We start from the raw sequence: 27,917 nt of genomic DNA, 5'->3' as shown, positions 1-27,917 counted from the left end.
AGAGGGTGGCCAGGGTGGGAGCTGCCTTTGCTGTCAGATCAATACCAGGCTGGAGGGGGCTTTGAGCAAGCTGGTCTAGTGGAAGGTGTCCCTGCCCAGGGCAGGGCATTGGGACTAGATGATCTTTAAGGTCCCGTCCAACCCAAACTATTCTATGATCACTGGGGCTCTGCCCACAGCCAGGTATGGTGGGGCTGTATCCCTGGATGGTCCTTCAGGTGGGTGCTGTAAGGTAGGAATGCTTTCTGGTGCCTACCCTTTCCTTTCCCCTCCCTCTGAAGGTAAAGGGGGCTGAAGACGTAGTCTTCTCATCAAGCTGCTGAGTTAATTGTCCCCGTCCGTGCTCTCAGCCTGCGGTCGATGTAGGGGAACGCCGCTTAGCTCTGACCCCATTTCCTTTCTGGTGACGTTAATTCGCTTGACCTTGTGTTTGCCGATCTGGCGTTGCCTTGCAGCTGACAGGCGGGTGTGAAGGAGGCCGGCAGGCAGGAGGAAAGGCGGGGGCACGTGGTCCCACCATCTCCTGCTGCTTACCAAGCGTGCAGGAAATCACTGCTGGGCTCCAGAGCAGGAGCCAGCCAGCAACTTGTTGATCCGTGGCAAGCGATCCGTTTTCTTCAGATTTTAATTTCAAAATGGAAATCCTGATCCCAGGTTCCCCTCTGCTATGCCAAAGAGGTGCATCCTGCGTGGGGATACTGGGTCTCCTGGGAATTCACATTTTAGCCTCGCATGGGGCGGACTCACCTCTGGGTCTAACATGGGCAGAGGCAATTTGGTGCTGTTTGGTGGGTAGTCAGGAGCAGTTTAATGCTTAACTCAAGTTCATGTTGATGCTTCTGAAAACTTCCTCACTGGAGGTCTGTCTGCCTCTTGCGATCATAAAATAATGACCTCCCTTGTTTCCTTTGGACCTTATTTTCCCATCTACTGTCCCTCTGGACACGTTCCTGTCCAACCTGCTCTGGGTGAACCTGCTTTGGCAGGGGGGTTGGACTAGATGATCTCCGAAGGTCCCTTCCAACCCCAACCATTCTGTAATACAAATATGAGCATGTGAAGGATGAGGAGAGGCCCAGATATTTAAATATGTGGTGCAGGGGGGGGATGAATAGGTCAGGTCAGTGGCCAACTTTGAGCTGCTCATTAAGGTGTAGCAGGTAGGGTCTGCGGTGGTCAAAACTTCTGCCAGATGTCTTAAGGCTTCTGTTGGGAAGGGATGCTGGGGCTTTGTCACTTGTGCCCGTCAAACAGTGACTGTTTTTCCTTGAAAAACTAGCAAGTCTTGTGGACACAGCTCCATTGGTATGGATGGATGTGTTACATCTCACAGGGTGCCATTGGGATGCTGTGGGAGTGGATCAGTCCTTCTGGAGTTGGAGGAGAGAGCAGCGTTGCCATTGCTTCCAGTAAAAAGAGTTGACACTCTGTTGGAGTGGGTCCAGAGGAGGCCGTGGAGATGCTGCGAGGGCTGGAGCCCCTCTGCTGTGAGGACAGGCTGAGAGAGTTGGGGTGGTTCAGCCTGGAGAAGAGAAGGCTCTGGGGACACCTTATTGTAGTGTTTCAGGACTTAAAGGGGGCCTACAGGGAAGATGGGGACAAACTTTTTAGCAGGGCCTGTTGCAATAGGACAAGAGGTAATGGCTTTAAATTAAAAGAGGGAAGATTTAGACCAGATATAAGGAAGACATTTTTTATACTGAGGGTGGTGAAACACTGACCCAGGTTGCACAGAGAGGTTGTAGATGCCCCATCCCTGGAAACATTGAAGGCCAGGTTGGACGGGGCTCTGAGCAACCTAGTCTAGTTGAAGATGTCCCTGATCATGGTAGGGGGGGTTGGACTTAGATGAACTTTAAAGGTCCCTTCCAACTCAAACTATTCTATTGTACGATCCCATGACAGCCAATGGTATCTTGGGGAGCTCCTCTGCTTGGGCACTGACCTTTGTGAGAAGGTGACTTTGGTTCCTGGGTTTATGAAGCCTCTCCCACCTCCAAGTTACTTGTCTTTGCAAGAATTACAGGTGTGTGCCCAGATTATGTTGGCAACCCACTGTAATCTCCTTGAAACTGAAATGAAAATGAGTCTTTGCTCTGAGGAGACAAATTCTGACTTTCCAGAAGAAAAGAGGAGCATCTTTGTCCTCCCTTTGTCTTGTCTTTTCTCTTTTCTTTTCTTTTCTTTTCTTTTCTTTTCTTTTCTTTTCTTTTCTTTTCTTTTCTTTTCTTTTCTTTTCTTTTCTTTTCTTTTCTTTTCTTTTCTTTTCTTTTCTTTTCGTCTCTTGAAGTACAGCCCTTTCCTCCCTGGAAGGTGCCGTGACTAAGCTCACTTTCTCAATTCCGAACCTCAAGAACGTGATAAACCTTAGCTGATTTTTCCAAGCGGCTTGAACTGGTGTCAGGGCCATCTGCTCTCCAGGTCATTATAAGAATTTGCACCGTAAAGCTTTGCCATGTGTTCTCCGCAGATTACATACACCTTTGGCTGTGCTCTTGTTGTTAGCTGCTCATTATTGGTTGGTTTGAAAAGCTTTTCTTATAAATGCCCTGTGTCCTAACCACACGTGTTGTATCAGTGGTTTTATAATGACCCATTTGGAATTATTTAGCCAGGGAACCTTGCAGTTTTTCCTTTCAATGTGTCCTTATAAGATGCCCAACTTCTACAGTTAGTCTATGAATGTACCCACACTATTAGATCCACTTGTTTATAATAGCAACCAAATGTCTTCAAATATTCAAGCCTCCTTTTATTTTTTACAGCACTGGCAATAAGCCTTTACATGTTAACTCTTGGCCTCTCTGGGTAACCTCTTATTTAAAAGCAACTTAATTGACTTTACCAGGCCTGGGCTATTTTTCATTTCTTCCTAGAGGACTCATTACTGGAGATGGATGTTTATAAACTGGATCTGGATCCTTCTCTCTCTCTCTCTCTCTCACACACACACACACAAAACCCTATTTTACCCCTTCCTGCCTGTTTACATTACTAGACCATAATCATATTCATAGCTTCACATAGTTTGGCTAAGATTTTTGTAGTGGTGACCCAGTGTGAAAAGAAGAAAAGCAAACAGTTAAATAGCAAGTGCTGAAAGGGAAAGAGAAAATGTTAAAATACTCAGGTTTTTAGGGATTTGTATGTCAATGAAATGGTCAGGATTAGAATAGAGGTTTGATTCTTTGAAACAGGTAGGTTTTGTACTGGTATAATGGTTTTTGTGTGGGTGTGTGATGTAAAACAGGTGTAATGCAATGCCAAACTGGGTCCAGTGTTGGGTTTTTTCTTCTTTCTTTGCCTTTTGGAAGTAGTGGTACCATTATTATTTAGGAAAAAGAAGTGAAACAACCAACCGGAAGCAGATTTTAAGCAAGAACAGTCGTTGGCATAACAGATCCTCAAAAGCTAAGTCCAATAACCTGTAAAAGCTTAAGGCCTGAGTACTTTGTCCACATAAGCCTGTCTCTGTAAGCAGGACACACTCTTTTATCCACAGCCTTCGAGTACATAATGCATCAGATCCTCAGCCCATCCTGTGTTGCTGTAGGTTTCCTAGCGTCATCAGATCCATCCTGATTTCCAGCAGTCTGGCACTTTGTGCTTATGTCCCTGGTTCAGTTTAAATCCACGGACCTCTTCTGACAGATGGGCTCTGGATACTCAGTACATTTGTTTGGTGTCCAAACTCTTCTGCTAGGATGTGTGTGACCACTCAGAAAGCCCATGTTGCGTCTTGCTTTGTGTCCATCTACACATCCTGAAAGGGCTATCAGAGGGGAGAAAGGTGGAAACGCCTCTTAGGCCATATTTTTCATCTTTTTTTTCCACTGTTTCCACACTGTACCTGATCAATTCACTTCCTGTTCATGAGCTTCTGTCTTAAGTCTCCAGCCAGTGGGGAATTGCAACGCCTTCCACCCTTCTCAGCCCAACAGAGCTTGTGGGGAGGATTTTCCTGCTTAGTCATGTAAAATTTGTCCATGCTTCACATGCATGTATCTTCTCATCTTTCTTGGGCTTCTTACTGCCTTGCTCTTGTTGGCCCAGCAGGAAGGAGCAGTGGGGACCGTGTGCTTGGTCCCCATCAGTGCCCTGTCACCGTGGGGAATGAGCCAAGGGGTGGACAACAGTCGTGGGATACCAGATATTTGATGAGCGAGAGCTTTTTCTCTGTGTGCATCCTCTTTATGCCCATCCTTGCAGACCTCTCATGGTCAGGGAGCGTTATTTTCAGATGCTCCATGAGATGCCCATGACGCAGCTGAAGAGGGAAAGGTGGGTAGTTGTGGTCCAAGATTAGCAGCCTCTATCGTACCCATGGTGGTTCAGCATCTTCTGCATCACTATCTCAGACTATAAGTGATCCAGCTGATCGATCCAGATTTGATTTGATCCAGACCGAAGAGATCGATTTGTTGATACGTGGCAGAAGCACAGGGAACCCCAAAAGAATTTGGGGCTTCTTCACACTAGCTGTGCGTAGCAGCTGATGATTCCTGCCCTCAAAACTGAGGGTCCTTTCCGCCCTTTTCAGCACGAGCGTTTCTTTTGTTCTTCTTAAGCTTTCTCTGGGTGTTTTGGCGATTGCCCAGCAATAGGGTGCGTGTCCCTCGTATCCCACCCCCGTGGTGGGAGCAGAGCTGCTGCTGCGGTACCTGCCCTCCCGGCACTCCTTACTGCAGACTTCAGGCTAACCTTCTGCCCCACGCTCTCTCTGGGACCAGTAATTTATTTTTACTGGATTTTGGATAAAACCACAATTGAAGAACCTGGATTTTGAATAATCCTCCAGCCACCTTTCCCTAAATTTAATCCTCACAAATAATTTTGTGCTCTTTCTCTTGTCCTTTCTTTCTGCTTTTCTCTGTCCTCTTCCCTCCCCCCCCCCGCCCTTTTTCATCCTGTCTTGCCTTTCATGAGTTCCCTTAACTGGGTAGCATCTGCCAGTTTTATTAATGGGCTGTGTAATCCATTTACAGGGTCATTAATGAAAATATTAAATAAGGCCAGACCTAACAAAAGATCCTTGGAGTACTCTGCGAGATACCTCCCACAAGTGTAATACTTGGCTTACTGCCTTTCTGGCAGGTTTGAATCCACAAAGCAATGTTCATATTATTATTATTATTGTTATTATTATTGGCACTAGGTGATAACTAGAAATCCAAGCCAAACCCCGGGTTTTGTGGTGATAGGCATGGTGCACATATGCTCTGATTATTTATTAGAAAACAGCAGAGTCAGAGCGTGATGGGGGTCCCGCTTTTGTCCAAGAGCTACACGAAGAAGAGACGGTTACTGGTCCCAGGGTGGCTACAGTATGAAAAGAGCACCCTAAATGAAGGATGGGGAGGGTGACAGCGAGATCAAGGGCACTGCCAAAGGCTTCGCCCTCTGACAGTAGCCATGCAATAGTCCACGCTGCCTCTCAGTCAGATAGCACTTGTCTCCATCTGCTTGATTTTACCTTCCCCATTAAAGTGCGCGAGTGCCGGATGCCTCATGACCAGCTTCCACTGCCCAAAACTGCCGGTTTTGTAAAATCCAGTATCTTAGAGGAAAGAAAAAAAAAAAAAAATAAAAAATATATATATAAACTAGCCTGGGTCTTCTGGACTGCTACTGCTCGGCAGACAAGCTGATGTGAAACATAAGCAGAGGGGATTCAGCTGAATCCCCAGCAATTTGCATCGGGGCTTGTTTCTGCTGACCTGTTACTCGGATTAATATTCAGGTTGATTTGAAGATTTCTGAGTAGATCTCCAGTTGCTCTTCAAGCGAAAGGGATGAAGAGGAGTGAGCACAGCGTACAGCAGATGGTAGCACAAAGCCATAGGTGATCTGGAGAGAGAGAGAGCAGAACACAGCAAAATACTCCATGGAAAAGATTCTGGTGGGTGATTTTCTGCAAGAAAAGTATGACTTTCCAGAGCTTTTTACAGCACTGGGAATACCCAGCTCCCACCCAAAATCTCACCTTTGGGGTTTTTAAGAACTAAAGCTAATTAAGATAAATGCCTGGATATGTAAAGTGGGTATCAGATGTGTAAAGAGGTATTTGTGTGTGCACCCCCACAGACATTTATTTGCATACCAGCACATTTATCGAGCCTCGAGCTGCAGGTTTAAGGCCTTCAGTTGCATTTCGGGAGACCTACCCTAGTGCCTGTGCCTGTATATAAGATACTTTTATATAGTCTCCTTTCCAGGTGCGTTTTCCACAATGTGTATGCGTACACCAGAACCCCTACGTGACTGTATAGGGCAAACAAAGTCTTTTTGTTACTCTGCAGCTCCGTCTGAGCAGCTTTCGGGACTCCCAACCTTGCAGCGCTCCTTGCAGACCCTTAAGTCCAGGCAAAAAACAAACAGAAAGGGTTAGGGGTTGGAGGCGGGGGGCTTGGGGGGGAGGAGATGTTTCTATTGAAAAGAAGAAATTTCTGACCATGTTAGTTTTATTGGCCTGGAGGAACCCTATAGATTAACAACCAGCAACCCCCCCCCCAACACACACACACACACACACACACTCCTTCACTGCCACCCACCCCCCACTCCAACCCGGAGACCTTAAACAATCCGGTAGAAGGTGTGACTTCAAACTTGGTGGTAGGGATAAAGAGAAAGGAAGCCGGAATGTAAGCACTTGTGTGATGTGATTATTCCCAGAAATGCCTCGACATCTCCCCGCTGTCCCGGCACGGCTGCCAGCGGTGCCGCGGAGCTCCGAGCTAAGGTGCTGACCGCCGACTGCAGAGACACTGTGATACCTTATCGAGGAGAGGCATTGGGTCCCCTCGTAGTTACAAGCGGAAATAGGGCCGGTAGCCAGCTGAGCCTGCTGCCAGGGCCACTGGGCCTCGGCATCCATGAGACCTCTGCCAAGCCCCTGCCTGCCACCAAGGTAAAGGGGGGCTCCTCCGGGACCCCCCCTGGCTGGCCCTACTTGGGCTCCCCTGGTCCGGGCTGCAGGGTTGGCACCGATGGGGTGGACACGAGTGGGGTCAGCTGTGATGGGGGGGGGGAGGGAAACGCATGGGGATGCCAGAATGGGTGGGCATGGGTGGGGTTGGCCTGACATGCGTGGGACGGACCCGTGACGGCTGGGGCAGTAAGGGGGGTGCGGAGGGTTTGGGGGTGCGCTGGCTGGGGCTGTGAGGGTTTGGCGGTTGCTGCCCTCTGGGTGTCTGTGCTCCGCAGAGGAGTTTGGGGCCAGGTCTGGGGCTGCCTCTGCCTCCATGGGGTTTTGGATGCAAATGTGCCTAAAGATGCTCTGATAGAACTCGCCTGGTCGCTTCCCAAATGCCTTATTATTCATTTATTCACCTGAAGTGATGCCCGGTTCTCCAGCTCTGATCCCATATGTCAGGGGAGAAAAACAATACGCTTATTCTCTTTTATATTTTTTATTTTCTTTTCTTTCTTTTTTTCTTTTTTTTTATTTAAATGACTTCATTTACAGGGGAGGTGGAAGTGGGAGAGGGCTAATGTATAGCAGGTGTTTTGATTTCACGTTTTCACTTTGAAAAGCAAATCTCACCATTTGGACCCCGTATTCACCCTTGGTTGGTGAAGAAAGTAATAATAGGAATTGTTGAAGAATTCATCAAAGAAGAACCCACCCCCTTTCCCCGCCTCCCCTTTCCCGCGCCGTCGGTGGGATCCGGCACCCCCTGATTGTAGATGGCACAAAGCTTCGGGTTTTGGGGTATTTTTTATTATTGGGGGGGGGGGGGGGGGGGGGGTAGGGTGTGTGTCAGTTTTGTTTTCTGAGCCGCTGTTCGGCGATGTGCGTTAGCAGCTTGTCACGGTGGGCGACGGGCTGGCTCCCCTTCCCTCCCCGGTGGCTGCGAGGGGACGGGGCGAGCGGGGAGATGCAGCCCCCGGAGGGCGGCGGTGGCTCCGCGGGCGCGGAGGGCGGCTCTCCCGCGGGGAGCGCGCAACCTCCGCGAGTAGCGGGGCGAAGGGCAGGCAGAACCGCGGCTCGGGGAGCCGGGGGACACACGCGTGTGTTTGGAAAGCTGCTACCGAGCGGCGCCCGGCCCTTTCGGGGCTCTTTCCTGCATCTCCGCCTTTGCCGCTTCTCGTGTCCAAGAAGTAGCTCAACATAAATATATATATTTCTTTCCTATTTCCGCCTCCCTCCCACCTCGAAAATAATGAAAACCATGATTCATATAAACCACGGCCCGGCCGCTCCGTGCTCCCTGTGTCAATCAAGGGGCACGAAATGCGCCTGGAAGGGGTGAGCGGGGTCCGGAGCGCGGCCCCGACGGCTGCGCGCCTCCAGCCCCCAGAAAAAAACCTCGGGGACACGGGGACGAATAAAGGGTATTTCCTCCCTCCCCCCCCCCCATTTTGGTAAATGTATTATCTGCCATTTCGATGATTTTTCTTGTCGCCTGAGAGCTCGAAGATGCCTCCCCGCCCCCTCACAAATTCGTGCAAACTAAAAGCAGTGGTAGGGCTGAGGTACATCGTTACAGGGAGGAAAATAACGTATTTGCACTGAGGTGATTCGGGGTAAAATCTGTGGTTGGAGAATTAATATCGAATTGGGAACTAGACGGTAACGACTCAGTCACGCCGGGGTTTTCAGGGCTGGTTTTAGGACGGGGTTTTAAATGCGCCTAAAATGCGAGTAACTTCTGGCTTATATTCGTCCATGTCAGGATAAAACGGATTCGGGATCCTAAATGATGTCCACTCCCACACGCGACGACATTGACCAAATCCGTGGCAATTCGGGAGCTCCATTCGGCAACCGGTTTCACGGCTCGTTTTGATGCTTTGGGAAAGCCGTGGGTAAAGGGCGTCTCTGCGCCCAGTTATTTGCAAAATTTTATTTCTCCTGCCCGATCCCGCCTTAGGTGCTTGTGCACAGACAAACCCCTGGCTGCCGTTGCTGCCTTCTCCAAGAAAATATATTTTTCCTGGAGCTCAGGGCAATTTCCTCCATCCTTCTCTTCGCGAGGCTGCTCCGTCCTGCAAAACCCCCGGCTAATTCCTCCGGCCGATCTTAATATTCACCACGAAGCCGAAAGAATGAACCGGCTCTTTCCTTCCTTCGGCTTTAAATGATGTTTCGAAGCTTCGATTTGAGCGCGGGGTGAGGGTGGTGGGGCTCTCCCTCCGTACCCCCCCCCCCCCACCCCACCCCGTTTTGAAGAGGCAGGGGAGGAAATCAGAAATGAACCATCTTCCCTCCGAGACGGAGAAAGTCCTGCGAAAACTCTTCCGACACTCACACCCGCCCGGGAGCTCCCCCCGGCAAAAGGCACGGCCGCCTTTTCTCCAGCAAGTGCATTGCGAGAGCTCTCCGGAGCGGCAGATATTCGTATTTTAAATTACGGGGAAAGGAAAAGAAAAGAGCAAGCGTTTTCTGTCTGGAAAACAGGGAATTCGCCTCCTTTTCCAAAGGAAAAAAAAAAAAATGCTTTTTTTTTTCTTTCTTTCTTTCTTTTTTTTTTTTTTTTTTCTTTTTTTGGGGGGTCGTGGTGGTGGTGGTGTCTTGTGTTGAAGCCGTTGTAATTTATCACTGGAGCGGCTCTGATTTCGGAGCGATCGCGATGCTGGTGTTTAATCCCGAGCCTAACGGTAGCTGGGCTTTGCCCGAGGCCAGGCAGCTCCTCCTCGCAGCCCGGCCCCACATCTGCCAAGAAAACGGGTTCCTCGCTCGTATTACCCACAAACCGTTTTATTTTCCCCCAAAACCCAACGGTTCAGCGATTCTCTCTATTACCCCCCCCCCCACCCCGCCTCGAAATACCGCATCAAACCCCAGCCAGCGCCACCGTTAAACCCGGATTTACAGGGCGTCACTTCGGGCGCGATTTGGGGGAATTTCTCCCTTTTACGTATTTTTAGAGGGAATCCTTCTTCTCTCCCGTTAAGCACGGAGAGACACCCCTGAATTTCTTCCCTCCCTTCCCGCCCCCCCCGGGTTTTGGCTGGGGAGAACAGTGTAATTTAAAAGCCGCCGTGCGCACAGTGTAATTTAAAAGCCCGAACAATAGGAGCCGTAAACCGAGACTATAAGAAAGTTGTCGGCAGGGACGTAGGAACCACAAACACATTTCCCCCCCCCAACCATACAATGTGGAAACTCTTAAAGGGCGCTATCTGTAGACATCTTGCAATCACTGGTCTTCCTTGTCATCTGAAGGAGAAAGGGGAAAATATATTAAGTGAAGACACACTTTAAAATTACTTATACATTTTAAACATGCTGGCAAAGGGAACTGCCTGATAAACTCTTGCCCAGATTTCCTTTTTTCTGGGGTAAATTATTTCAAGTTGTTACACAAATATCTCCCTCCTCTCTCCTTCCCCCCCCCCCTTCCTCGGATTTAATTCAAACGAAAACAAGCTCCTGCAGCCCCGCAAACTGCCCGGGCTTGGGGCAACGACAGGGCCGGTCCTGCAGCCCCGAGTGGGTGCAAACCCCCACCTCAGCTGGTTTTAGAAGGTGGGGGGGGGGGGGGGGAGAAGGGGAAATGAGACCGGTGATTTAAATCGGTTAAAATGCTTAATAACAAGCCGGCACACCGCCTGGTTTTGCAGCCAGGTGGAAGCGGAGCTGGTCCCGGCTGTGCTTGGGCCGGTTCCCCTGAGCCAAAATCACCCCAAAGCAGTCGGGGCAGCAAATTAGTTCCCCTCCTAACGAATTTCCTAGCCCGGATTCCCGTGCCTGACGGCAAGGGCTTCAGCCAAGAGCACGTTGCCTCCTGTAAAGCCGCCAGCTCCAAACAAGTCAAACGGCGGAGGTTTGGCCCCGGAATAAGCGCCGCGACTTTCCCACCGTGCGAACGCGCTCCCTGGCTTTAGAAATGGGATTTATCCGGGAGAGGAGAGCGATGCTAAAAGGAAGGGAAGCTCTGGCGATTTATTTGTTGTTTTGGGTTTTTTCCCCCCATTTATTTGGGGTATCATTGGACTTTTCTTTCTTTTTTTTTTTTCCTGCTTGTAATAAAAAATGGGAAAGGCTCGGGATTCGGGGTAGGAGATGTGCTGCCCCGTGGGGATATCGCTTTGTGGAGGGGGGGAAATAGGGCAGCGGGGGATGGAGGCAGTGCTGCGGCTCCTCACCGGCGGCGGGAGGAAGGATCCGGCCCCGATCCGCGGCTCGGAGCCCCGGGAGGGGGTGGGGGGAGATGGGGGCTGCCCCGACGGCAGGACGGGCCGCCCGGCCCGGCCACACGCCCCGGGGGGAGGGATGGGTGGAGGTTTGAGTCTGCTCTGGGTCTAAAACCGTGAGGCAGGATCGGGCCCTCCTTTCCCAGCGGGGTCTCCTGCCGCCCCCACCTCACTGCCAGCATCTTCAAACGGCGTCCATCGCACAACCTTGAGGGTAACGGGGGGAGAAGGGGAGCTTTTTTCTTTTTTCCTTTTTTTTTTTTTCCCCCTAAGTCTCTTTCAAGCTGAATTTATGTTTGTGTGATGAAATGCCCCTCTGTGTTTAACATTCCCAATGATCATTTGTTTCCTTAGCTCCATTACTCCTTTATGAGAGCGCCTTTCGCCCGGGCATGTTTAATCATAACCGCTTACGCAATATTTTCTTTGGGATAGATTCACTCAGCCTTATTACATATCAATTATTTCCTTACAACTTCGTTCCACACCAGCTGCTTTGTTATCTGGGCCTGCCACCCCTTAACCCCCCCCCGGTGTGTGGTGGGAAGGGAGGGAGACGTTTGTTTTTCCTAGGATAAAATACTGCTAATAATAATGCAGAATGAGTGGAAGGAGAAGGGGGGAAGAGGCGGGGGGGGGGGCGCGGAGAAGCCCCCCAGCCGGCCGGGCTGGGAATACAGTGTGACCGGGGATGCTCCGCGATGCTGGGGGCTGCACCCCCCTGCCCCAGGCATTTGGGGCAGAGGAAGTGGGGTACAGGACCGCTGCGGGTCGGGGTCCCCTTCCCCACCCCAGGGTCTCCCTCCCCGCCGTGGTGTTGGGGGGGGGGGGGCGTCTCCCCCTTTCCCAAGGGTCTGGGGCGCTGCGCCTTGCGCCTTATTTTGGAGCTGCTCCGCCGTGTCTGCGCCTCACAGGCTTCGTGCTGGCACAGAGAAGAGACTTTCTGCTTTACGGTTCCCCGGAGGACCTTTACCCACCCACCCTCCCGCCGTCTCCTCCGGCAGCCACCCGCCTGGAAAGGACATTTCGAGTCAATCCGAGCCTTTCCCCCCACCCCTCCGCCGGCTTGGTCGTGAAATAATTTCAATGTCAGTTTTATCGTGATTTTACATCGTAAACACGCTGCCGGGTTTGGCTTCTCTCTTGCTCGTCTTTCCGATGCCGGCTTCCCTGGGGTGCCCCGGGACGGGGTCCCCCCGCGGCACCCAAGGGACGGGCAGCGGCGTGGCCCCGGGGGCTGCCTGGGGACTCCCGGCCCCCGGGGAGGCGGGGGGGTCGGTTTCCCTTCACCCAGGTCCCGGCTGGCGGGGGCAGGAGGGGTCTTAGTGTCCCGGCGGATCCCCCATCCCTCGGTCCTCCCTCCTCGCCCTCCGCTTTTTACCCTTCCTGCCCCAAAACTCAAGCGGCCGCGGATTGTTTCCCGTTCGGGGAGCCCGCAGCCCAGCCCGGATTTCTTTTCTTTTTCGCTTTTTATTTTGTATTCCCCCCGGTGCCGAAGAGCCTGAGATCCTTTGGTTAAGCCGTGTCTTTATAGGGGAAATATATATATTCCTTTATGTGGGCTATAAAGCTGCGCTGGGGAAGCGAGTGTTGCGGAGCGGGTCCTGCTTCACGCGCCATCGTGAACTCGCCGTGACAGGGACCCTGAACCACACCGTCACCAAGACACGAGCGAAGTGTTGGGGGGGGGGACACACGCAGATTTGGAGGGTGTCAGGAGTCCGGGCAGGATATGTCAGGGAATTGGGGAGGGCTAATGTTGAATTTCCTGGCTCTGGCGAGCTGGTCTCTCCATCATCTTTACGCGCGCACACGTATATGTGAACAGATGACTTGGCACTGGCCAAAAACACTTAAAATAATGCCTCTGCCTCTGGCCAGGCCTGTGTAAATATCTCACTCTCCCACATGCCCGCCTAGCTTTTCCTGATGCTGCGTTACTTGATCACAAATACATAATTTGCGCGAGTGTGTGTATACACAGGGCTGCTTTGATCTCGGCGCAGAAATGCCCCCCCCCTCGCCTTTGGAGGGGCTGCAGCCCCGAGAACAAAAGCAGAGAATAAAAATGGTCAAATAACACATTTTCAAATGGGAAGCGTGTGTCGGCTTCCTCGAGAGGTTCTGGCGCTTGGAAGGTTTCGTGGGGGGGGGGGGGAAGAGAGAGACTTTATTGAACATATAAATTTAAACTTAGTTACCGCTAACAGTTGCCTTATAAAAGGGGTCCATATAACCCACATCAATTTTTTTACATCAATTTCTATTTTTTATTTTTTTCTCCTGGAGTCCCCAGGCACGTTTCCCAGCGCACCCGATCTCTTGGCAGCGCCGGCCTGCGAGGAGCGGGGCTGGCTGCGGGCTTTTGCAGGGGGAGATGTTTATTTTTCAGTCATTGTTGGCTCCCTCCCCTGGATTATTTTATTGCTGCAGATTTAAGCCCTCTACTTATTTCTTGATTCTCTGGCAGCGCTTTCCACGAGCGCTCCCAGCTCTGCGCTTTCTCCCTTCGCCGTGTCTCGGGGTGGTGAAATTACAGGGTATGAGGGAAATGTGTAAATTATAGGGTTTATTAAAATGTAGGCGAGCGCGGCTCTCTAGGCGAAACAGATGCAGGATGGCTTGAAGTCAGCCGGCCTGACAAACTGCAGAGCAGGGAGGCAGGGGAATCATTAGAGGGACATTTCCCGCAGGGAGAGAGGAAGCGGCCCTGGGGTGGGGGGGGAGAAGCTCTGCTGAGCTAATTTGGGGCTTCTGAAGGTTGGGCTCCCTCCAGGAGCTCCCCAGATTCAGGGCATGTTCCCCCCCGGGTAGCATCCAGGGTGTTGGGTCCCAGTGAGCTGGATGAGGCCTCTGGGTGCTGGGCCACTGCACAGAGCCTCTCCTCACTTCCAGCCCCTGGGGGGGTCCCAGCGCTTCCTGGAGCTTCCCCCCCTGCCACTTCTCTCCCCGCCTGGCCTTGAAGGCGATGATTTATTTAGGCTAAAGCATAATTCTCAGTTTATAGTTTGGCTTCTCCGATATTAACCTCAGCTGCTTTTATGTTAATCTTAGGGATGATGAAGGGACTTTCTGTGGCAGGAGAAAGCTCTCTGAAGGACCTCGGGGTTTGGGCACTGAGAATCCCTTTTCCCCTTTTCCTTCCCTGCAGGGAAGAGCAAACAGGCAAGAAATGGGGGTGCGATGGAAATATAAAGTGGGGAGGGGAAGAAAAAAGCCCTGGACAAGGTGGGATTGGTGTTGCCCCATTCCCCCAGCAGTGCATCCTGCAGCAAGGACTCAGAGCCCCCCCAGCACCTGGGAGAACAGAGGTGGGTAAAGCAGGCTGAGATGCCACCAGCAGTGTGACGGCTCATGGCAGGAGCCTCTCCAGCTTTCCCCAAGGTCAGCTGGAGAGCAGGGGTCTTCTCCTCAGCAGCGATGGAGACATTGTGCATCCAGCACACTGCTGGGCTCTCAGGAGCTGCTATCATCCTGCAGGAGAACAGATATATACCCAACGGTCCCTTCTCCTCTTATCTCAGAACCCCGGGGGCTGGCCCACGCTCATACCATCACCCTTTTGACCATTCTTGCTGCTGCTTCCACGCCGACCCCATAATTTAATGGGGAAGGTTGTCTTGAAGACACCTTCTCAGCCGTGAGTAACCTCACACACCACCTCCTTCCACACCTGGGGCCACGATGTCCCTACAGAAGTATTTGCTTTCACAAAAATACATTAGGAAAGCAAGCTGTGGTGTTTTAGCTGCCTGGATTATACGCTTCAGCATATGGCAGCGAGGCTTAAAACAAGGTAGCAAGCCAGGCAACCCTGCCCGGGCTACTAGGATGTCCCTCTGTGGATCCCAAATGGTCCAAGGTAAATAGTTGGAGGGTTGCTAACAGCGTTACGCTTACAGTCCCTCGGAGAGTTTCATCAGCCCTGCCGTACTGCGAGACGCAGGGCACAGCCTCGGAGCTGCAGAAAATCGCACCTGGAGAGATCTCGCGACTCTCGTAGTCCCACGGTATCGATTGCGGCCATAAAAGATCCTGGAATGGAAAATCTGGGGACGTTCTCTCCTCTCCGTCGAACCAACGCCACCGAGCCTTTTTGTTTCGACACCTTGTGGAGCCGGTGAAGTCTTTATTTATTCACGTATTTTGTGTTTGGTTTGGAGGGTGTCAGATCTTGGCGGAGCAGCCAAAAGCAGACAGAAAGGTTAACAAAAGAAAACGTTATTTACTAATCCCTTCGCACACTCCATTTGAGGTAACTAAAACACGGTAATAAAAAGAGTAATTAAGAAGGGCATTGCAGTATTTATTCAACTCTCGTCTCCGAGAGCCCGGTTTGGGGATCTCAACCAGCCCGTTCACCACGATGTGGCCGTCATCCCCTCCTGCTCCTTGGTCTGTGAATGGGTGAGCGAGGCTGCCCACCTCTCCCTCAGCCTTTCTCAGTTTTACAGTGTTGGTTGTCGGTCTTGAATCTCAATTTATGGCCTGAAAGCTCATCTATAAGCTTATCTGCTATTCTTCCTTCTTTTTTTTTTTTTTTTTTCCCCCCCTAGTTTCTAGCTACTGCATTAATTTAAGAGGAATACGTGGAATAGGAAATGGTGCTTATGCAGCTCTGGGAGAAGCCCTCTGTGAGTGGAAGAGGAGACAGGTTCTGGGTAATAGAGACTGGAAGAGCAGCTGGATTTTACATAACAAGGATGTGGAAGAGCTCAGAGTGAATAGTGGGAAAGGGAAAAGAGGGCATGTCAGCGGGGAACAGGAGGAGAGAGCCTCCTCGACGAGCTCGGTTCCTCCTCTGGGGAAGCTCTTGCTCTAGGCAGATGCAGGAATTGGTGAGAGCTTCGTTTTCTCATTCTCTAGCTAAAATGCCTTTGAAAGACAAGCAGATTTGCAAATAAAGGACTGTCAAAACCAGCTCCTCAGTTCAGATTTCTCTCATTTTCGAAACAGGAATGGGAGTCGAACGAGGCTGGTTGCTGAATGGAAATGTGCCTAATGCGATGTGGAGAGAGCTTATGCACTCAACAGTTGTATTCTCAGTGCAAATAGGAGGCTTTTGTGCTGTTTGATATTTCAGCAAAAGCTGAAAAGGAAATGAAGCAAACCTGTCTGCGCTTCCAGAGGGAATTGTGCAGCATGCGTGCTAGAAATATCTCCCTCTTTTCCCTTGGCTATTTTTATGTTACCTTAGATCACGACCCTGGATTCTTCGATTGATACTTCTGGGGTGCTATTATTATTCCTAATAGTATTTGCTTTCTATTTTTGACCGTTTTTTTTTTTTTTAATGATTTTTTTTGAGACAACAAGGTTGTGTCCTCTCTTTTGCCGCTGGCTCAGCCTGGGGGGAAGGAGACCTTTGCATAGATGTCTATACTTCACCTCCCTGCTTATCTCAACCATATGTAATTCTTCCAGTGCTCTGCTGATTTCCGAGACACACACGATGTGGCGAGTGCAAGGTTCATTCCTCTGCGTAGAGGACCAGGGGAGTGGGTTCATGTGTTTGGAAACATCAGGACAGCTGGCCAGGCAGTAGCTATCAAGTGTGAGGGTGATTAACTGAATGGAAGCCTGGAGGCTGGAGCAGCAGAAGTAGCGGGCTGCAAAGATGGAAGAAGGCAGGTGTCAAGTGTTGGCTCTCAGCTGCACACGGAGCTCGTGTTATTCCATGATCTAATACCCAGGCCAGTCAACCCCTAGTAGAGAGCTTAGATGTTCCCCAACTAATGAACTAAACAAAGCAAAGGTGCCAGATGAAGAGCCTCTGGTTAAAATTGTCCTGCTAGAGCTTTGGCCGTGCTCGTAGGGCGTGTAGGAAATATTCCTGACCGATGTAAATACCGAGAAGAGAGCGCAAAAGGCTGGTTGTGTGCAGGAGGCAGTGATAAAACGGGTGTTATTCAGCAGTATGGAGATCCTGCCTTGCTCCCGAGCAGGTCTGAGCTTCTGCTGCTGAAGTCAAGTGGCTTGGACACTTGCCTGTGCTCTCTGCTTCCCTGGGCTGCTCCTTCTGCTACTGCTGGATCCATCAGACTGTGACTCTCTTTTCGCTCCTGTGCCAGCCTTGCCCATCCATGTCACGTTCCAGAAGAGGAAGGTCACATAACTCACTCATGGTTTCCCTCTTGTGCTGTCTGCCTTTGAAGTCACTGAGTTTTGATCATCAGGTCCACTCTTGCTGATTTGTGGGTTCTAAGTGTCTCAGCAGCAGATCTGTTGTCACAACAGGTTTTTTGCTTCTGTGGGACGGTGGCAGTTGTCCCTGGTGATTGAGGTGGGCTTGGAGAGATGTGAGGTTTGGTGCCTCAGAGCAAAACCAACATGAAAGCTGCCACGTGAAGTGGGCACCAGGCACGAGTGCTGTGTTTTCAAGGGTGTGTATGCCAATATGGGTATTCACTGTATACTTTATGCCTAAAATTGCCTTAGTCTGTTGTAACGATCCCCGTTGAGGCGAGCAATGAGTCTCTCTTCTGCCTGCTGCTGTGCCTTCAGTTCCTCTTACCACCACTTGGGACCCGGCGTCTATTTTATATACAAAGACAGAAAAGACTGAAGGATTGTATTGTGTGAGGACGGATGGAGATGGGAGTCTTGAGAATTCCCAGCCAAGGCTCGGCGGAGGCGCAAATGAAGCAAAACTGAAGTGGGCTCCTCAGGGAGAGGGATTGCTGCTGGTGGGATAGCAGCAAAAGCGGTACTGGCTTTTCCATTTGAAAGGAAGAGCAAGGATGTGGGAAGGGAAGAGGGATACGAGTCCACTGTGGGAGAGCAGAGGCTGAAAGGAGGCCCCAGCACGAATTCTTCCCTTCCCGCTAACGGGGAGCGTTTTCTCTATTCTGTACAGAACGTGATACTCTCTTAGGAGTGACCCCGCTGACCTCCCGCCTCCTGATAGGATGGCGAGTAAGTGAGTGCAAAATAAATGGCACCAAATAGACCTTTTCAAAGAGAACGAGGGAAATAAATCAGGTTATTCTGGTGCGGCATTGACAGCACGTCAAAACAACTCCCCAAAGCGTGAAACTTGGCTGGGGAATGGTAATTCCACTGCCATGATACTTACATGCCAGATGTATGGCTTATCATCGTGTCTGTCTGTCTGTCTACCTGTCTGCCTACCTGCTGTTACTGTAGTATCAATTCTTTAAGCGCACATAAGCTATTTATGATCTTATCGCCTGTTCTGGAGCGGGAAGCGGGATCTGAACGTGTGAGAGTTACTCAGGGAGGAAATTCCGCAAGACTGTAATGGTTGGTGACTCAACACAGCAAAATAATCTCCTAGTCAATGCTGTATTAGATTGATGGTTGTGTTTTACTTACTGCAGAAGCTCTGTGGTCTTGCTGAGACATGTAGATGTTAAGGCAGGTGGATGATAGCAGAGCCCAGTGGATGCTGCAGACTCAGGCTGGTGCTCAAGGCTTGTATTACCCCCAGACCACCTTTCTTAAAAAACGGTGACAAACAGATCTAGAGCTTGTCCTGCCAGAAAAAAAAAACTGCATTGCATCGCGTTCTGCCGAGACCAAGCCTTCGTAATGCACACAGAAAATCACTGCTGGGTAATTCCACCAGGAAACCGAAAAACGAAATCCAAACACGATGAACACCTCCAAAGCCCTTCGGCATTGATCTGCGCTGATCAGTAAGAGCTGATGAACGAGGTGTAAGAGAGGGGGCTAGAGAGCTCCACACCCTCTCCCGTGTGGTTCTCTGGACACGCATCGCTGAACTCGCTGTGTACAGGACTCTTTGAGAGGGGAACGCATTTGTGGATTTCATGCCTGTGAGCTTCATGGTTCCCCCAGTATGAGCAGAATAAAGGAGGCTTAGAAATGCTGATGAAGTTAGTTAGTATACTGGAACATTCCTGTAGATTTCTATAAGTTCAGAAAAAACTGTAGAAAATTATACTCTCTAGTAATTTCCAGGGCTTAAAGTCTGAGCTCACATCCAGTAGTGCAGCTGCTGTAAATTTATACTAATTAGCAGTAGTCTGAGTAATTTGGGGAGTAGTTAATGTTTTGGCATTTGTATGCTTGTTTGTTTTTCTCTTTGGAGGATTAGGGGGAAATATATCTGTGCTGCACATTGGATCTGGTAGCAGGAGAGGGGGGGTTTCTGTTGCCAATTTTGGACCAGATTTCCCGACTGTGCAGAGCGTGTTTGTAGAAGCAGAGCTCAGGACACAGCCGAGGACTGGAGCACACAGGCCCCCTTGATGCCAAGCAAGCCTCGTGGCTTAGTACCAGCAATGCTGTCCGTTGGGTATTTTGTGTTTCTGAAGGCAATCTTGGAGCTGTCTGTGTCCTCTCTGGGTGGGGAAGCGTAGGGGTCTAAAGGAACATGATGTGCTTTAAACAAAATCACTGCTGTCTGCGAGAGGCGGATGAGACAGGAGTAGCAGCAGCACCCAGATATGATGCCTCATCCATAAAGTATTCCTGATCCACAGGCATCCTTTTTGCCTGGGCTGAAATTTAGCAATTTAGGACTGAGTTGCCGTGTAAGATGTCTCTCATTTCTGTTACCTTCCACTCTTGGAAATGGCCAGGGCAACAGCATCTGTCCTACTCTTTCTGCACGGAGACCTTAATAACATAACCAGGGGTGAAATATATACCCAAATAGATACCCCTGGGTCACAGAGTGAGAGGTTTCAAAGGTCTTGCACTTAATGTGGATGGATCTGTTTGTAGGAGTAGGAGAGCTGGAGACCCAGCCAAGCTCAGACTCGTGGCGCTAAGCTCATCGAATGTATTAATCAGGGCTAAGAGATCCAAAAAGTAGATACTTAGTTTAACCTGGTTATTTAGGCTCTCTTCATTATTGGTAGATGCGTAGGGACAAGTCAACCCTACCGTTGCAGGAAGGTATCTTAGGACTAGACACAACACCTTTCTTTTGACTTCAGCGGGAGCCTGGGGTAACCAGCGCGGTCTAAATGCCCAATGGAGGGAGCGTGAAGGAGAAAAGGGTCCCACGTAATTGCTCTGTCAGCGAGACAGGAGCAGAGCCCAGGTTTCATAATTTCCCAGTCCCAGCACTTCCACCTTGTTTATTATCCTAATATCCCCTATCACCTTCGTTTATAAGCACCACACTTCGAACAAGAGAAAGGGGAGATGTCACACGTGACTACGCCGCGTGTGTAATTGCCAAGGTAGTTGGATGTCAGAGCCCTGCTACTGGAAGATAAGGGAGGGTTGACAGCGCATGAGAAGGGACCACCTGCCTCATCGAGTGCAGGCACTCACAATTACAGGTGACCATGTAATAGCCGCTTAATCCAGAGGGGTCCCCAGAACATCCACCGCATACGCTGCAGGCCGTAAAACACTTCCCAACACCCTATAACAAATTTAAGACCGCTAGTACAAAAGACCAAAAGCCACAAAAACTCCAACATGCAGGAGAGATCAAGGGCATTGCCAGTGTCCCGGGTCCCGGCAGTAGCAGGGAAATTGTTAGGTGAAAATGTCCAGATGATCTTAGGAAGTGGACCATGGCCCACCCTACAGAGGAAAGCAAGAAAACCTTACCAGTCCCTGCCAAATCTGACCCGAGGGGAAATTCTTTCCTGAATACAGGCCAAAACCCAAAGTAATTGCACATGTACTCTTTAAAAATGGATTTTATTTAGGAGAAACACATTGTCATCATCATCCTGTAAACTGCGCCAAATGTGTGCTAAGGACTTCCCATAGAAGTAGAAGTGGAAAAGCTATCGGGTTTTTTTGGAGAAATGCTGCAATGGGTGAGGTACCTCCATCCCACCACAACCTGATCAGTGCTAGATGGAGGACCCTCTGTAGATACTCCGGGTTTCTTGGGGAAAGAGGCATTTCCTCGTTGGAGCTGCTTTTTTTTTTCTTGCCGGAGTCCCCAGACAGCTGTGGTATATTGGATTTATGGCTTATAATCAATCTCTGTCTTTTGAAAGCAAGAAAAAGCCTTTTGGAGGGTTTACTCAAGGTCCTGGCCTGAGGAACCTTGCTCGGGGTTGGTACATCCATCGTGGGTGATTTAGCATAATGCAGCTACTCTCTGCCTCCGGTGAAATCCTCGCTGATGCACGGGGCTTGTAAAAGCCCTAAGTACCACTTAAATCCAGCTAACGGATACTGAAGGGCTTGTTCTCATGGCAAATTTGCTTCTGTTTCCTGCGGTCCCAACCCAGTTTCTCTCTTTTCCATCTCTGTTCCCTTTGACTCGACTTTCTGTTCTCGGTTACGGCAGCAGTTGCGGGGAGAGCTATATCGAGGCTGCAGTTTAACTGTGTCTGTAAGAAGCAGATGGATTTTAGAGCGTTTGCCAGTAAGACTTACCCAAATTAGAGGGCTGACGAGTTTCCAGCCTTACTAATGTAGCCAGCTCTATGCTCTGGATGGAATTAAGAGAGGGGCCGGGAGGGAATAAATAGGTGCTCGCTTGGTCTCTTACATCCTTTTGCAAAGTTGTGTGATGCTGAAGGCCCCCTATTTCCATGGCGGACGAGCCCACCACGGGATCTCAGAGTACTTGTCCTAGCCAAGACCATAATACTAAGTCACGCCATCATGAAAGGCATCAAACTACTCCACCGTTTTACAGATGGGCCCATCGTTGTCAAAAAAAAAGGCCCCAAATTGAGCAACTAGTCTTGGACTTTTCATGCTCCTGCCCAGTGTGTGAGGCCCAAAGATGTTGCTGTTACTGGGTGGGGGGGATCAGGGCTGACATGACCCATCTCCCCAGGGTACTGCTGTGGGACCATCTGTGAGCGTGGGACACGCTGCTGGCCCGGAGACCACGTGGTGTAATATGGACACTTATGCACTAGGGACTGCACAGACACCACCCAACCAGTTCAGAAGCTCCCAAAGGGGGTGAGCAACAGCTCTTACTCCCAGGGTTTCAAAAGCTGTCAGAAATGTAGGTATTTTGCATCCCACTGACGTTGAAGTGGACGCCTAACTCTCCTGCTCCGGTCCCATGGTTGTGTTGTGACAAGGAACTAATATTTCCAGCTCCATAGGGAGGAGAAGTTGGGGCAGGGAGGACCTCAGCTAGGGACTGCCTTAGAGTGAGGTCTTAGCCCTGTGACAGCGGTGCGTGCCATGGGTGGATCCATCCTCCCTGCTCCACCCCAATGACCGTGCCTCTGTTCTGGCTGTGCCGAGGAGCCTCGCTGGCCCCAGGAGGGTGGCTCATGGGCAGCCTGGTCAGTGGCTGCTGTTCGGAATCTGGCAATGTGCTGTTCCTCTGAAATCTGGTGGCAGAAAAGCCTTTGGCAGAGGGAGTGCTGTGAGATGTTTCCATCACACCTGGCTGACCGGCAGAGACAGTCCAAGACAATTGGTTCAAGCAGCTGCAACTTCACGCTTCTCCTTGGCCCTGAAACTCCTCTGGGTGGACATCCAGAGCCAGCCTCCCTCAGAATTCCCTCTCAGGAAGCTCAGGCTGATTTCTGAGCATGCCAAGCTTTCTGGCAACTTGGGTTTGACAGGAACCTTGCTGTAGGCTCCCTTCTCAGCCCCGGTGAGAGCCAGGAGGAGCGAGGTCCATGCTCAGAGCCGGGTGCCAGCCCTCCCAGCCAACAGAGCCCTGCCCAGTTCCCGCCAGCGTCCTCCACGTGAGCCCTTGCTCATCCAGTTGTCGTTGCAAAAAATAAAACAAGATTTAATGACAGCTAACCTGTTAAAGCTGAAGAGCCAAGTGTTGCTGAGAGACTGTTGGCATCTATTTTTTTTTAATAGAAGGATTTTATATAAATATATGTATTTGGAAGAAGCAGGTTAAAAGCAAAAGCCAGTGTTAAAGCGTGCATGAAAGAAATAAAAATAGCCCAGGTTGGAGTAAGTGAGGAGAAGAGGAGGTTGCACTAGTTCCATTAAAAATGACATTGAAGTGGAGAGTGAGCTTGAAATTTTGACAGGACTGTGTACATCCCCTTCGGAGCCTGCTCCCGTAGTGCAGGGGTTTTTGGCACTTCTTCTCAATGATTGCTTGCTGATTTGGGTGTAGGGAAAGTTCACTGAAAAGAGGGATCACGGGATATTTTCTGAAATGCTGGTATCAGAATCAGCTCCTACAGACGAACCACTCTCCTGCTGGGGATTTGATTTGGGAACTAACTGGTGAGCTCCTCGTTGAGAGGGGAAAAAAAGCATTAAAGGACGTGCTCGGGTGCCGCCCCTGTTTCTGAAGATCCATGAACAGAGCATGGGGCACTTGTCCGGACTTTAATAAAGCCCAGCTCCTCCACGCTTCAGCACCTGCTGAGCCTCAAGGCCAGGGCAGAGCATGTTCACTGGGATATTGGTCCTAAATCGCCGCATGGCAGGGCTGGGACTTTGCCTCTCCCCATGGAGCTTGGCTTTGCCCCACGCTCCCGGCTGCAGAGGCTCCAATGGGATGTGAGCAGATGCTTCTCCTTCCGAAACCACTCTAGGGAAACCATACCAAAAAAGTCATGGAAAGGCAAAAGGCACGAACACAAGGGGAGGGGGGGGGAAAGGCAAAACCCAAACTAAAACAAAAAAATTCCCACCCCCCTTCCTTCTCTCCATGACTTTAAATGGATGGTTTGAAGCGGTGAGACTTGTTTTGACTCAACCAAGCAGGACCATCCTGCTGATGTTGCCATAACGGGGCAGAGCCTGGTCCATCCCCACGGGCCCTGCACCCCAGGGTGGCTGAGGTGGCCGTAACCCCCACCCCACGGGTTCGGCCGGGACAGGCAGAGCCCTTGGCAGGCATTAATAACCCAGGGGAAGGTTCATGCTGCTCTGGCCAGAACAGGCCTCGCTGCGCACCGAGCCCCGAGCCAGTCGTAGGGGTCAAGCTAATGCTGACACTGGGGCCTTTGATTGTGTTTGATTCATGTGCGTACACCACTGGTAGGTCAGATGGGCCGTTAATCCCCTGGTCCCTTCCCCCTTCCTGAGCCAAAAAAAAAAAAAGGAAAATGAGAAATAAGTTTAGCAGGCGACTTCCCGGCTCGCTTCAAGGCTTGGGATGCGAGTTGGCTGCCAGGTCCGGGTGTTCAGAAATGTGTTTCCTCCGTGCTTTGGTGCGGTTTTTTTGGTAGCCTAGTGAATAAAATGCGTTGGAGGGGAAAAAAAAAATCTCAGCTGATGCATGGAGCAGGGCTGGGGCTGGCGGCAAGGTGGTCATAGTGCGTTTCAGGGGGATCCGGGCTCTCTGGGAAGCCATGGGAGAAAGGGGGTGACCCAGATTTGCTTTTTTTTTGTATTTAATCCCAGGGATTAAATTTCTATTTAATCTCGGCACTTGGTGGGTCAGAGGAGGCAGAGTAAGTGCAAAACTGTGTGTCTCCACCCGTTACCCGTCCGTAGGAGAGAGCTTTAGCCCTGCTCGAAGGTGTATTCGTACATGATGCAGAGGTTTTTTTCTAGTTGATAAAATGCATTTTTGTTGCAAAAATAGGGAGTTTGTAGGCGCTCTCAGACAAGACACGGAGGGTGGTTAGTGGAACCGGACTGCAGGGACAAACCCTCCTCGGTGGGCAGTCCCGAGGGAGTGATTCCTGAGGGGAAGATGGGGCTGGGAGACTCTCCCCCGAGGCTCGATGCCCCGGAGGGTCTCCCCCGGGGTGTGCGGGGGGCCGCGGCGGCGGCTCTGCCCTTGGCCAGGGATGAGGGTCTGCCCCGTCTGTTCCATCCTCAGCGTGTGCGCGTGGGTGGGAGTGAGGAGAAGCGATGTCGGAGGATTTAGGAAGGGAACAGCCCGGGGAGCAGCAACCGAACGGGGTCCCGGGGGCGCGACACCCCCCATTGGAGGCTGAAAATAGCGTCTGCCGGGCCCCGGGCTGGGGAAGCTGCTGTGGGCAAATGACCAATTAGGGAATCTTTGTCAGATTCGGGAAAGCCGAGATAAGTCTCTTTTATCAGCCTATAAAAATACCACTTTCACTTATCTGGAGCTACCTACGCCGCCCAGCTGCGGGAGCCGGGAGGGGGGAGCGGAGCCGCTCCGCAGACAGAGGAGGAGTTACGGATGTGCTTGACAGCGGAGGGGGGGTTTGGAAAACCATTTTCTGCTGAAGAACGAGCCTTCTCCCCTTTTCCCCCTGGAGCCCACCCGCTCCCCCGGCCGCAGGCTGCCCGTGGCGGGGAGCCCCGCACCCGTAGGGCCCCGCTCCTTCCCCAAACCTTGCCTTTCCCTTTTATTTTCCACCTTTTCTTCCCCCGGCATCGTGCCGAGTGGGGGGGGGGGGGGAGGGGGGGGGGGGTCGGCCAGGCGGCAGAGAAGCAGATGGGTTATTAGGGCAACGCCGATGGCCTGAGCGCAGAAGGAGCACCCACGGGCACGGGGGGGTGCTGTGCCCACGGGTCTGCCAGCATGAACCCACGGGGTGCAGATAAATACACCCATGGGAGTGGGTGGAAGTTGGCCCTGCGCCTATTTGTGCGCCTGTATTATCTGGACATCCTCAGATCCACACAGCTCTCCTCGCCCGTAGCTGCCACCCCGAGGCCCGTGGGGATCCCACGTCCGCGGGTCCGGGGGTGTTTTCTTGACACCCAAAGGCATTCTGCATCTGTGCAGGATCCGCCCTGATCCAGCATCTCCGGCTGGATACCCCCACACAAACAGCGGATCAAGACGTGGAGAGAGTGCTAACATGCATTCCTACTGTGGGAAAACATGCTGCACTTTGATTATTTTCTCTGTGGTTTCCAGTCTCTTCGGGCTGTAGGAAAACGATCAGATAGAGCATGGAGGGGGGGAAAAAAATCCCATTAGGCAACTCAAATCAAATCAATGCTTTCTAGGTTTTTGGTTTGGTTTTTTTTTTTGGAGGGGGGGGGGGGGGGAAGGAGGGTGTTGGTGGAGAGAAAAATGCGGGGGAAACTACGGTTTTGGTTAAAATACAGCAAGTAGGTTTGGTCAGGTGGGGCAGCGCGGAGAGGTGCCAGCTCTCCTTCCTCCCTCGTCCCCCCAAGGTCGAGGTCCACAGGACACCCCCCACCCCCCCGCATTATTTTTTTTTTTAAGGCGGAACGAGCAAATCTGGCTGGCACAAAGTTAAATCTTCTCTACGAAGCCTTAACCCACGCGGGATGAGGGCGTTTGCTAACCCTTGGCTGTGGTGCGTGGGGACAGACCGGGGTGAAGGTCTTCTCCTCGGGCTTGGGCAGGCGAAGGTTTGCACCAGAGTTTTTCTTGCGTCGTTTCTCTTTCGAGGAATAAACCCGCGGGTGGGGAGCAGGATGCTGCCACCGGGGCGGCCCTCGGGGGGGGGGAGACGGAGGAGGGTGCTCAGGGGAAGGGGCAGCCCCCGGGGCAGCCTCTCCCACCGGGTCCGGTACCTTTCGCACAGATTTGCTGGAAGGGTTTCCAAATTCTTTTCCAAATATAGCCCCGGGGCGACCGCCCGCCTCCCCCGTGTGCCCTTCACGGCTCTGAGCCGCAGCCGAGGGACAACCGTGACTTCCCCCCCCGCCCCTACCCCGAGCCGTGCCCGGCAGCCGGGAGGAAACCCGGTGCGGAGGGGGTACTCCCACGCAAAACACGCGTGGAAGCTGCGGGTCCGAGTCCGGGTCCCTCCCGCGGCTGCCCTCCACTTTCCCCGGGTTTCAAGCAGTTTTTTTGGGGAGGAAACGGGATATTTTGGTCCCTTGTCCCCTGCTGTCACCTCCGGTCCCTTCCCGGAGGAAGGGATCTTCCCTGGCTGCCCTGACGCGGAGACGAGGACAAGGGCCAAGGATTCCCGCTCCTGCCCACGCGGCCTAATAATCCAAACCTGGGCATTCCCACCCAAAACGCCTTGGAGGAAAGTTGGGGGGGGGGGGAGGGCACGAAGGAAGGGCTCAGCTCCCGCAGGAGACGCCCCCACCTTCCAGCATTCCCGTCCCCCAGTGGAACCTGGGCTGGGGGAAGAAGGCAAAGGCCGGGGGGCTGAATACCCCGACCGGCATCCGGGGGTGGCGGGGGGGGACACCCTGTGAGCCTTCAAAGACCATTTTAACAGCGATAAGCGTGATTTCCCCCCCCCCCTCCATACCCCCCTTTCCATTATAAAAGGCTCCGCCTGGGATATTTCTCCCCCATCACGGTTTTATAGCAAGATCAAGGACAAACTTGTTGCGTTGCGGTGGCGGGTCCTTGGGGTTTGATTTCTTTTTTTTTTTTTTTAATTTTCTTTTTTTTTTTTCTTTTATATGGTTTTTTTTTTTTTTTCTTTCCAAGTGCTCTTCAGGGTAAAGCTCGGCGAAGTTTGCAGTTCTCCCACTGCAATTAAGAGGGAGAGGGGAGCGAGATCTTGATTGCTTCTGCTCGTTCTGATCGCTTCGGAGGTGGAGAAGGGGGGGGGGGGGGGGGGGGGCGGACGACGGGCGGGAATTGATTTTAGATTTCTCTTTTATGTCGGGTCTGGTTTCTGGTGATTAAATTTCTCTCTTATGTGGACTGAACCTAGGGATAACTGATTAATAACATGCCACTTGGCGCCAACACGGGGTCTCGAGGCCTTTAATCGGCAAGATGCACAAGAGAACAGAGAGAAACACAGAGCAGGACAAAACTCCACCAACTATTTTAGCCTGCCGGTCTCTGCCTCGGCGGATTTTTTTTTTTTTTTCTTCATCTTTTCAGTATTTCCTGCTAAACTCGTAAACTTTATTTGATTTACAGCTATTTCATGAACCTGCTTAAACTAACATATGTTCCGTCTTGTCCAACTGAATCATAAAAAACAATCTTGGATCCAAACGAGAGGGGTTTTTTTCTTTTTTCTTTTTTTTTTTTTTTTTTT

The sequence above is a fragment of the Numenius arquata genome, chromosome 16, assembly GCF_964106895.1.
Source record: "Numenius arquata chromosome 16, bNumArq3.hap1.1, whole genome shotgun sequence".
NCBI classification, from domain to species: domain Eukaryota; kingdom Metazoa; phylum Chordata; class Aves; order Charadriiformes; family Scolopacidae; genus Numenius; species Numenius arquata.
Note: the sequence above shows the minus strand (reverse complement) of the source record.